The sequence below is a fragment of the Aethina tumida genome, chromosome 1 (assembly GCF_024364675.1).
Source record: "Aethina tumida isolate Nest 87 chromosome 1, icAetTumi1.1, whole genome shotgun sequence".
Classification (NCBI taxonomy): domain Eukaryota; kingdom Metazoa; phylum Arthropoda; class Insecta; order Coleoptera; family Nitidulidae; genus Aethina; species Aethina tumida.
The window spans coordinates 66790135-66801658 of NC_065435.1; the positions used below are offsets into that span (position 1 = coordinate 66790135).

At 39.0% G+C, this 11524-nt stretch overlaps 1 long non-coding RNA gene across 1 annotated transcript; it reads right to left on the reverse strand.

The window, feature by feature from the left end:
- Nucleotides 1–703: 703 nt before the first annotated feature.
- Nucleotides 704–11034, reverse strand: LOC109601277 (uncharacterized). The gene is made up of 7 exons (XR_002191666.2): nucleotides 10934–11034; nucleotides 10685–10876; nucleotides 10487–10633; nucleotides 4803–5319; nucleotides 3361–4752; nucleotides 1888–3310; nucleotides 704–1836 (listed from the first exon to the last, which is right to left on the reverse strand). It is a non-coding gene; the product is annotated as an uncharacterized LOC109601277 (long non-coding RNA).
- Between the last annotated feature and the right edge of the window lie 490 nt (nucleotides 11035–11524).

The following is an 11524-nucleotide window of genomic DNA, read 5'->3' on the forward strand; positions in this document are numbered from 1 at the left end:
CGTTACTGCTATCAAACTTATTTCGGTAGATCTACAGATTTTTCGTTTGTACTAGCAATCTACCATCAAAACCTAAGTTATTTTAGATTACATTTTAATCCATTGGAAAACTAAACATCCCTTATTTCCTATATATTGTATTTAAGCTATTATCTTTCGTTTTCATCAAATTAAAACTTGAAAATATACATATAATACTATGTTAAAAATAAAGTTTGTTAATACAAACATTAACTCACCATCGCCTAATTTTGATTACTGTTCAAAATAATTCTACGTCTATAGTTGATATTGATGAGCATTTTTTAATAACCACCATATGCATTTGCAGATAATTAATTAAGTGTGAACAAATATAAGTAACGTTTATTGATATATAATAGAAAAATCTTAAAAATCTCTGTTTAAATCGGTAGATGTGATAGCACTATTACTAACTATTGAAATAAACAAGTATTGTTTAATTTTATTCAATCTTAGGTGTTTCCTTTCGCAAATCATGTTTACATGCTCAAACAGACATAAAACAAATAAATAATGACAGTTTATTTTAAATTTCATGTTTATTAAACATATAATTTTGTATCCTCATTAGTTTCGATCAAATTCAAATATGACATGTCCTGATTTATTGTATTATTAATAGTTATGAGTTATAAAAATTAAAAATATATTTAATAATAAATGCCTTTATTTTCTAGAAAGTAGGAATTTTGTTACAGTATACGAAATTGAGAGGTTTATTAAAAAAATTTTGAGCTTGACACCCAAAATGTAAGTGTTGGCAAATCTATCCTTAAGGATAGGCAACTATCCAATTCTTGTTTCTGTCCCAGCACTTCTTGTGAAACTTCATAAAATTAATTCAATTTGAAGATCCGTTTTGTGGTAGATGGAAGGGAATTGATAGGTTGTGTTCAAACAGTGACGCGAAAAACCTATAGTCTTTTCATTAATAATAACAATAATAACTACCGAAAACTATTAACCGCGACCTAATGTGGTAATCAAAACTCCATAGAAAAATTTATGATTAAACTAGAAAATTTATCAACAATACAATTATAAGATCGTATTTGTGTACGATGGCATATCATTTATGCATTGGAGATCAGGTTATCAGAGGTTGTCACATTTTAGAAGCTACTTCCGACCGCATTATTGATTTCGTCACACATAAATATGTATCTGTCGTGTCATGCAATATTGTTCTGGATGAAGCTGATATGTTGGACATGGGATTCTTATTAACCGATGGACGGCAGCTGGTCCATAAATTTACGTCAATTTTTTTACAATAATTTTTTACCGTTGTGATATAGTCTCTTAGATCAACATCTACACATCCATGGGTAAAAAACTCAAGTCCAACATATGGTCAGCTTCACGCAGATCAAAATATACGGATGAGACGTCAGACACAATTGTATGTGTGACAAAATCATTGGTGCGACCGGAAATTGCTGTTAAAATGTGACAATTTCTGGCCACCTAATTTCTCAGATGCATGAATGATGTGCTACCGTAGCACAATACTACCTCAACAATTGTATTGCATATAAATGTCCTAGCTTGATCATATATTTGTGTGTGAAGTAGTGATTACCACATGGGATTGCGCTATGTCGCTTTCAGAAATCGATAATTATTGTTTATCCAATGGACGGCCATTTCTCTCGACCCACTTTGAGTACAGACCACCAAGTCTAACCCATTTGAGTATTTTTTTATTAGAATGAGTATTTTGTAATTATATTATTTTACTTATTCAGTCCAATGTTATTATGTTTATTAATTTCAAACATTTACTTTAACATAGATTCTTAAAGATCACATCTAAAACAAGAAAACATAACATAAAAAAATTAACTTTTCCGTTTTATTTACCTGAAGTGATGTTATTTGCGAATTTGGTAGATTTTCATCTGCACCCAGTTCTATGGACATATAAATCTTCCGTGTTTCTATTTTCCAGTATCGTTTGCGTTATGAAAAATGTGACTTGTTCTATCGTCTCGAACAATATACGATCATCATCTTCATCTGTTTTATTATCATTTTGGATCGACATGTTCTTGTCCGGTCATTTTCAATGTTGCAACTAAATTGTTTTTGTGAGGTTTTTGCTAAAACACTTGTCATAATGTGGAGAAAACTACTACACATGCACATTGCCGTTCTTCTTCTCTTGCCTATATGTATATATTTCGTGCCTCTTTTATAACCTCCAACATGTCTATTTACTCCTTTGAGTTAATCGTGTCCGGTCATTTTCAATGTTGCAACTAAATTGTTTTTACGTGTTTTTTTTTTTAATTTAAACTTATAAAGATACTTTAATTTGAAGATTCGTATAGTTGTAGATGGAAGTGCAATTGTGTTCAAACAATGTCGGGAAAAATCCACTGCCTTTTCAATAATAATAATAATAATAATCCGCGACTACCGAAAATTATTAACCGCGACCTAATGTGGTAATCAAAACTCCATATAAAAATTTATGATTAAACTAGAAAATTTACTTACAATACAATTTTAAGATCGTATTTGTGTACGGTGGCATATCATTTATGCATTGGAGATCAGGTTATCAGAGGTTGCCACATTTTAGAAGCTACTTCCGACCGCATTATTGATTTCGTCACACATAAATATGTATCTGTCGTGTCATGCAATATTGTACTGGATGAAGCTGATATGTTGGACATGGGATTCTTATTAACCGATGGACGGCAGCTGGTCCATAAATTTATGTCAATTTCCTTTTACAATAATTTTTTACCGTTGTGATATAGTCTCTTAGATCAACATCTACACATCCATGGGTAAAAAACCCAAGTCCAACATATGGCCAGCTTCACGCAGAACAAAATATACGTATGAGACGTCAGACACAATTGTATGTGCGACAAAATCATTGATGCGACCGGAAATTGCTGCTAAAATGTGACAATCTCTGGCCACCTAATTTCTCGGATGCATGAATGATGTCCTACCGTAGCACAATACTACCTCAACAATTGTATTGCATATAAATGTCCTAGCTTGATCATATATTTGTGTGCGAAGTGGTGATTACCACATGGGATTGCGCTATGTCGCCTTCAGAAATCGATAATTATTGTTTATCCAATGGACGGCCGTTTCTCTCGACCCACTTTGAGAACATATCACCAAGTCTAACCCATTTGCAGTTTTTTTTTTGTTAGAATGAGTATAATGAGGTTATGTTATTTACTTATTCAGTCCAATGATATTATGTTTATTAATTTCAAACATTTACTTCAACGTAGATTCTTAAAGATCACATCTAAAACAAGAAAACATAACATAAAAAATTAAATTTTCCGTTTTATTTACCTGAAGTGACGCTATTTGCGAATTTGGTAGATTTTCATTTCCACCCAGTTCTATGGACATATAAATCTTCTGTGTTTCTATTTTCCAATATCGTTTTCGTTATGAAAATTGCGACTTGTTTCACCGCCTCGAATCATATACGACCATCATCTTCACCTGTTTTATTATCACACTGGATCGACATGTTTCCGATTCTTGTTTCCGTTAAAGCACTTGTCATAATGTGGAGAAAACTACTACACATGCACATTGCCGTTCTTCTTCTTTTGCCTATATGTATATATTTCGTGCCTCTTTTATAACCTCCAACATGTCTATTTACTCCTTTGAGTTAATCGTGTCCGGTCATTTTCAATGTTGCAACTAAATTGTTTTTACGTGTTTTTTTTTTTTAATTTAAACTTATAAAGATACTTTAATTTGAAGATTCGTATAGTTGTAGATGGAAGTGCAATTGTGTTCAAACAATGTCGGGAAAAATCCACTGCCTTTTCAATAATAATAATAATAATAATCCGCGACTACCGAAAATTATTAACCGCGACCTAATGTGGTAATCAAAACTCCATATAAAAATTTATGATTAAACTAGAAAATTTACTTACAATACAATTTTAAGATCGTATTTGTGTACGGTGGCATATCATTTATGCATTGGAGATCAGGTTATCAGAGGTTGCCACATTTTAGAAGCTACTTCCGACCGCATTATTGATTTCGTCACACATAAATATGTATCTGTCGTGTCATGCAATATTGTACTGGATGAAGCTGATATGTTGGACATGGGATTCTTATTAACCGATGGACGGCAGCTGGTCCATAAATTTATGTCAATTTCCTTTTACAATAATTTTTTACCGTTGTGATATAGTCTCTTAGATCAACATCTACACATCCATGGGTAAAAAACCCAAGTCCAACATATGGCCAGCTTCACGCAGAACAAAATATACGTATGAGACGTCAGACACAATTGTATGTGCGACAAAATCATTGATGCGACCGGAAATTGCTGCTAAAATGTGACAATCTCTGGCCACCTAATTTCTCGGATGCATGAATGATGTGCTACCGTAGCACAATACTACCTCAACAATTGTATTGCATATAAATGTCCTAGCTTGATCATATATTTGTGTGCGAAGTGGTGATTACCACATGGGATTGCGCTATGTAGCCTTCAGAAATCGATCATTATTATTTTTGCAATGGGCAGCGGTTTCTCTCGACCCACTTTGAGTACAGACCACCAAGTCTCACCCCTTTGCAGTAATTTTTTGTTAGAATGAGTTTAGTGTGGTCAGATTATTTACTTATTCAATCCATTGTTGTCAACAACAACTACAAATTTCAAACATTCAGTTCAATGTCGATTCATTCAGCTCACACCTAGAACAAGAAAACCTCACATAAAAAAATAACGTTTCCCTTTTATTTACCTGGAGTGATGTTATTTGCGAATGTGGTATATTTTCATCTCCACCTAGTTCTATGAACATATAAATATTCCGTGTTTCTTTTTGCCGGTATCGTTTGCCGTTGCCTCGAACTATAATACGACCATATTCTATATCTTCACCTGTTTTATTATCACGTTTGATCGACATGTTTCCGATTCTTGTTTCCGTTATAGCACTTCTTGTAATGTGGAAAGAAGTACACTACATGTATATTGTTATTTCTCTCTTGTTGCGTATCCGTAGATTTCCAGCAGGTCTGGTCATTTTCAATGTTGTAACTATGTTGCTTTTATGTAATTTTTATTATACTTTAAATTTATTAAGTTTATTTAATTTGAAGATCCGTTTTGTGGTAAATGGAAGAGACTTAATGATTTGTGTTCCAACAGTGTCGCAGAAAACCCATTTTCATTATCACCGAAGGCGAAGTGTTTATGCCAATTTTTGTTTAATATTAATTTTCCTCATTTTATTCGTTTTTATGGTTCATGTTGACCTGCAAAATTTTATATAATTATATAATTGTGTAACTTATACATATATATGCAGTATGAGTTTGCTCCATCTGAATCCTGAAAAAGACATCATGTAGTAATAGAGACAGTATGTCTGTCAGTCACGCTTCTACTGCCTCAGTCCTGCATGATGTTTCTCTCTAAATTCAGACGGGTCAAAACGGTACAAAAAGCGTCTGACCCGTCTGAATTTGAGAGAGACATCATGCATGACAGTAGACGTTTGCCCCATAGTAGGAGACTTACTGTCTCTATTGTACATGATGTCTCTTTCAGGATTCAGATGGATCAAACTCTTTTCATACTGTTTTAGCGATTGCTTCGCTAAGGAGTGTGTGTGTGTGTGTGTGTGTATGATAATGATAATACCATGGTTATTTCGACGATGTTTATTGATCGTTATAACAATGAGTGAAAGTAACACGTCACGGAATTGTGTGAATGAGTTACACTGATATTCTGTCTGAGTGAGTACTGATAATGACGGCGTGAACCACTGACGAAGGTAGGACCAAAATGAGAGGACGAGTCAGGACGCTCAGGCTATTTAAAGGGTGCCCAGGCACTTCCACATCTGGTGGGCCTTCCCGAAACACGCATTTCCTAACGTCATAAACGCGCGCCTGAAAAGAGGGCATTTCCACATCTGGTAAGCCTTCTCGGCATTTTCACATCTGGCAAGCTCTCTCGGTATTAGAAAACTAAACCATAAAAAACATTTGTTGTGTGGAAATTCCCACAGTACCCCCTGCCAGTGATTTCGAAAATCCGACGTGCAGACGGTCAGGAAATCGTACGCGTCTACCATTTCTTGTCTTTGGAGCTCCTGCCGTTCTGGTTTCGACTGTCTGAGATAATTGTCCTCCCTGAGCGTGGACGTCGCTGCTTGTTGATCCTGCATCACTGTCTGATTGAACGGACATCTTTGGAAACACGTATAACGCTTCTTCTTCTGTCGGGTACAAGTCATTCGTCACCGGCCTTTCTTCCATCACGTACGCTGGTTTCAGTCGATCTAGAGACACTGTGACGTTGTTGCCTTTCACACAGACTACAAACGTCTTATCGCCTCTCTCTATTACTTCGTAGGGGCCGTCATAAGGGTGCTGGAGTGGATAACTGACGTTGTCTCGTCGACCAAACACAACCTGCGGTGGCTAGATCCTTGAACACAAAAGATTTTCTATTTCCATGTCTAGAATCCTCGCATGGTTTCAGGCTTCTTATATTCCTGCGCATCTTCTGAATATATTCTGACGCAGTCGAGTTTTTGCATGCGTCACTGTTCCAAGGAATTCTCCGGACAGCCGTAGAGGTTCTCCGTACACCATTTCTGCAACCGTTCCTCTCAAATCTTCCTTCCATGTGGATCGTATTCCGAGTAACACCGTGGAAAGCACTTCAGTCCACCGATTAGACAGTTGGCACATGATTGCTGCTTTCAGCTGTCTATGGAAACGTTCGACTAAACCATTCGCTTGTCGTACCTAATAAATAGTTGAGGTGTTTAAACAGGTATGATTCAAACTGTCTACCTTGGTCTGTCGTAATCCTTATTGGCGTGCCAAAACGGGCAATCCAATGCTCGTAGAGGGCACGTGCCACGATCTGAGCTTCCTGGTCGCGGATGGGAACAGCTTCTGGCCATCTTGTAAAGCGGTCTACCATCGTCAAGCAATACCGACATCCTTCTGACATTGGCATGAACATGATATCTACATGAATGTGCTCGAACTTCGTGGATGGAGGCGAGATATTTCCTACAGAAGTTGAGACATGGCGTGACACTTTAGAGCGTTGGCAATCCATACAATTGCGGGCCCATTCCCTACAATCCTTTTTCAGCGCTGGCCACACGTACCGTTGTGATACCATTTTGACGGTTGCACGGACACCAGGATGTGACGGGTGATGAATAGTTGAACGCTGCTTTTCGGAATTCTTGGGTTATGAAGGGTCGAGCCACTAGCATTGAGACGTCGCACACTACCGAATAGTCGGTGTCAGGAAATCGAATTAACTTCAAGTCTAAAGCAGTTTCAGTTTCTCTTAACTGTTTTAACTCGGGATCATCTCGCTGAGCATCTGCTAATGCTTTGAAATCGAGAGACGTGTGCAACTGGTCTATTCGAGATAGGGCGTCTGCGACGACGTTTTCTCCTCCAGAAACGTGGCGGATATTCGTGGTGAACTGGGTAATGAAATCTAAGTGTCGAAATTAGCGTGGTGAGCATTGACTGTCCTTTTTGTGTATTGCGTACGTGAGCGGTTTGTGATCCGTATAGATCGTGAAGGTACGCGCTTATACCATATGCCGAAAAAGCTTTACAGCTAGGTATATGCTCAACAATTCTCGATCGTACGCTCCATATTTGCTCTCCGCTGAATTTAGCTTTTTCGAAAAAAATTCCAGCGTTTGCCACTCTCCTTGGACATATTGCTGTCGCTGCCGACAGCGTAGTCGGAAGCGTCTGTATAAATAGCCAACGGTGCATTTGGGTCCGGATGAGCTAGAAGCACTGCTTCCACCAATCCTCTTTTGCTCGCTTCGAATGCGTCTATGGACTTGTTTGTCCAAGTAACGGGTGTTTTACCTTTCCCGTTACCTTGGAGTAGACTATTTAATTTTGCTTGCGCCTGTGCTGCCTTAGGTATGAACCTCCTATAAAAGTTCAGCATGCCTAGGAATTGTCACAATTGTTTACACGTCTCCGGTCTTGGGTAACAACGTATGGCTTCTACTTTCACTGGGAGGGGTTGGGTTCCAGCAGCTGACACAAGATTTCCAAGAAACTTCACCTGCTCTTTCCCAAACACACATTTAACTGGGTTCCATACTTTTGCAATCTTTGAAACAAATCTCCAAACACTGCATGTGTTCTTCCAAAGACGTTGAGGCGATCAATATATCATCGATATAGGCGTAGCAAAAGTCTAACCCTTGGAGTACTTCGTCGATGAACCTCTGGAAGGTCTGTGCTGCATTCCGTAACCCAAATGTCATCACCGTAAACTCGAACAGACCGAATGGAGTACATATCGCCGTCTGCGGAATGTCTTCTTCCGCTACCGGTATTTGGTTGAAGGCTCTGACGAGGTCCACTGTTGAAAAAATAGTTCTTCCATGTAATGACTGGGCAAAACCCTGTATAAGTTTAACAGGATATCGATTCGGACGAGTTCGTGTGTTCAACGCACGATAATCGCCATCCATCATAGTTCTTGGGGACCATATGTAATGGGTGCCCAGGGGCTTTTGGACGGGCGCGCAATACCTGGTTCCACCATCATCTCGAATTCCTTCTTAGCTGCACGCAACTTGTCTGGAGCGAGTCGCCTTGGTTTCTGTGCGACGGGTGGTCCCGGCGTTGTCACGATGTGATGCCTCGTCGCGTGATTACTTATCTTGGTGGCTCCATCGGGACGTGTCACCTCAGGACACCGATGAAGGAGATCATGATATGGCGACGATCCAGTGACAGTTTTAACACTTGGATGTGAGCACTCAGTGACGACTCCACGAGACGTCAAGTGGGTGGTTTGATCCAGTAGTTGCCCGTTTCTTATATCCACCAAGAGTCCATAATGGCCTAAGAAATCTGCACCAATTATAGGTTTTGAAACGTCAGCCACGACGAAGGTCCAAGTAAACCTCCTTCAAAGTCCTAGATTTAGCGAAAGCCTCACGGTGCCGTACGTAGTTATCCTGCTATTACTTGCCGCGGTAAACTCGTAATTCGATGGTGCCCACGGTTCTGTAACTTTTGAATAAGGGAATCCGCATAGATCGGCCCCAGTGTCAACGAGGAAACGCGTCCCGGTGTTTCCATCGCTAATGAATAGGCGACGCGGTTTTGCTGGGCTAGGGTTGTCTGTCGCCATTAACACCTGCCCGGATCGTTTCCGGAGCTGCAGTAACTGCACGTCTGCTCGCACTTTGTTGCCTTGTCGGCGAAGCGCCAATGGTACCAACACATTTCGCTGATACTTCTTGGTCTACTGTGGGTCCTGAACCGCGAACGAGACCTCTCACGCCGGCTCCTACGCCTATCCCACGGGTTGCGTATCTCGTCTAGCAGGCTGACTTTGTACGATGCGAACTTTTCATCAAACATTAAGCTTACCCTGGCAAGAACTCGACTTAACATTTCCTCTAAATTCAGAAACTCTGCGTTCATCGGGGTCCCAGTAGTCCTGACGCCGCGCTCCATTGCGTCGGCAAGGACATCGGCAATCTCTGCTTGACTCTCTAGAGGTTTCGTCTGATGAGCGACTAACACGGCTTGCAAGTTATGTGGTAACCGACCATGCCACAGCGTTCCTAACACCTCGTCTGAAATCTTGCCTTGAGCCAGGGCACGAAGACCCCGAAGAAACTGGCTGGGCTTACGGTCGCCCATTGACTCATCTTCGAGGAGTTGCCGGGTTTTCTGCACTAACCCCATTTCTCTTAAGTAGCTCACTTTTTAGTACCTCGTATGTTCTCCGCTACGTTGGGCCCTTGAGAATGTCCGGTCCGGTCTGGTAAAGCCGTGACTGTGTACGCATACTTGTGACCAGCGTTTACATTGCCAAGGTCAAAACTCAATTCCAACGTGTGGACCAGATCGATGGATTTTCTGGCATGAATGCTGGAATCCTGATGGGCAGATGACTTCCTTACAAGGTACTGGTAGCATTCACAGACTGATTAGTTGGCGACATGTTTAATCCTGCGGTGGTTCGCGTTCCCTATACCAACTGGCACTAATTACACCACAAACAAACGATCACGTCGGGGTCACCAATTTAGCGATTGGTTTGCTAAGGAGTGTGTGTGTGTGATAATGATAATGCTGTGGTTATTTCGACGATGTTTATTGATCCTTATAACAATGAGTGAAAGTAACACGTCACAGAGTTGTGTGAATGAGTTATACTGATGTTCTGTCTGAGTGAGTACTGATAATGACGGCGTGAACCACTGTTGAGGGGATGACCAAAATGAGAGGACGAGTCAGGGCGCTCAGGCTATTTAAATGATGCCCAGGCACTTCCACATCTGGTGGACCTTCCCGGAACACGCATATATTATATATAAACTTATAAAACAAATGATTTCTCTTTGCTACAATTCTCATATTCAAGTTTACGTTAATGAAATATTACCTCGATCACTTAATCGACAGTGGTGCTAGTACCAAAATATCCTGCATCTGATAAACGCCTTGGATAATCCGCCACCATATTTGGAACGGTGTTCTTAGCCTGTTCTTTTGGAAACGTTAACAGAAAATTTCAGCGTCCGTCTTGAATCTTTGAAACAATTTTGTCAGTTAAATGAATATAAAGAAAACAATATCTTACCGTAGCTAACATAGTCTCTTGGATCAACATGTCCTCACCCGTTGGTAAAAATCTCATGTCCAACATGTGTTCAGCCCCAACCAAAATAACTTTGAGATCTCTTCCGTTTACGGTAATAGGAATTGCATATTTTTTATTATAAATATAATAAGTTTAGTGTAGACACTTCAATTTCGATTCATTGGTTCACACCTAGAAAAAAAAAATAGAAAATAAAATAATATATCAAAATGTTTCCGTTTCATTTACCCGAAATGATGGTGATTGCAACCTATTGTCATCTTCACTCCAGGTCTCTTAAATTTATTTGAAAAGTATTAGGTAGTAGTAGTAGTAGTATTGAGCTGTGCGACATGAATAATTTTGAGGATGGTGTTCGTAATGTTTTGTTGTTACTATTTGGTTTCTATGTACAACGTAAACAATACCTCTTCTGTCTCAAATAATACACTGGTGACTGTGATGATACCTGCTATTCGCCTACTCTATTAATTTTCAATAGGTACACCATGGTAACGACGACAACACACAAACAGTTTCGGATAAAATAATTGTAACTCGGATCTCCGTAATCAAGTAAACTCGTTTACCTTTCATATAGTTACACAATGATGATTTATGTACAAAGATCCAGTGAAGTTATATTTAATTAAAAAATATCTTCATTTGAGAATTTTTTAAACAGTATTGAAAAAAGTTCCAAAGCAACAAACCCTGAACAAATATAGATACTCAAAATAATATTGTATTGTATTATTGTAAATCGTGTATCATTCAACATATTTCAACTTTAATCACTGTTAATTCAAAATTCTTTCATTTAGGATCTCTGTATAGAAT